The sequence below is a fragment of the Sorex fumeus genome, unplaced genomic scaffold (assembly GCF_029834395.1).
Source record: "Sorex fumeus unplaced genomic scaffold, SorFum_2.1 ptg000019l, whole genome shotgun sequence".
Classification (NCBI taxonomy): Eukaryota; Metazoa; Chordata; class Mammalia; order Eulipotyphla; family Soricidae; genus Sorex; species Sorex fumeus.
Window position 1 is genome coordinate 16,039,454 of NW_026606076.1, and position 952 is coordinate 16,040,405.

Sequence of the window (952 nt, forward strand, 5' to 3'; positions counted from 1 at the left end):
ATAAACAGTTGAAGCTACTCAAGACCTGGACTTTCAGTGTGATAAAAATGAACTTGGGGACTCAGAGAGATGGTCTGGGTGGTTGTTCGTAAAGTATCTTTGTGAATTTTAGTTCCTTCGTCAAAACAAAGACTTCTGATCGACATGCTATCTGTCCAGTCCGTCACTCTCCATCTATCCCAGACCTGGCAAACATCAGATGTTCTGATCACTTGATCCTATTCCAGAAACGGGGAAAAATAAACCTTTCTGACCAGGCACAGCACCCGGTATTCCCAGGCGGTCTCCCATCCAACTACTAACCAGGCCCGACCCTGCTTAGCTTCTGAGATCAGACGAGATCGGGCGCGTTCAGGGTGGTATGGCCGTAGTTGGAGCGATAGCACAGCGGGTAGGGCGTTCGCCTTACAAGCGGCCATATTGGAGACGTTACTGGGCCCGCTCGAGCAAATCGACGATCAACGGGAGGGCCCGACCAGGCAAGTACCTGCTCAGGAATATTTGAAGCCTGGCCCTTTAAGGCTCTGGTCGCACTGATGATGACGTCAAAGAATCGGGATCCTCTTTCTTGCGCGCCTTGGAACTCTTGGAAGTCGGGGCGGAAGTGCTGGCGGGCCGGTTTCCGTGCGGAAGGTGAGGAGCAGGTGAGGGGGCACCCAGGGCGGGGGTCCGGGAAGGTCAGTTTCCCGCCGGTCGCCAGAGTGGTCGCTCTGAGCGCCTGAACATTCACGATCTCCGCCTTGTGGGCGGCGGGGTCGCTCCGTGGCGGTGGCCCGGGGTGGCGGCCCCTCACCCGGGACACACCAAGAGCTGCTGCCGAAAGCTTTATCTTGCTTTTAAATAGATTTTGAGGGCAACAAGGTCGTTGTTACTAAGGAGAATTTATTTAGAAAGATGCATAAGGGGGGGGGGGGGAATCCGACCTGCTGGGTTCGATCCCGGCATCCCGCAC

At 55.3% G+C, this 952-nt stretch overlaps 1 pseudogene; it reads right to left on the reverse strand.

Annotated features, from left to right (window-relative positions):
• Positions 1-254: 254 nt before the first annotated feature.
• On the reverse strand, positions 255-373 carry LOC130022550 (uncharacterized; annotated as a pseudogene).
• Positions 374-952: the final 579 nt, after the last annotated feature.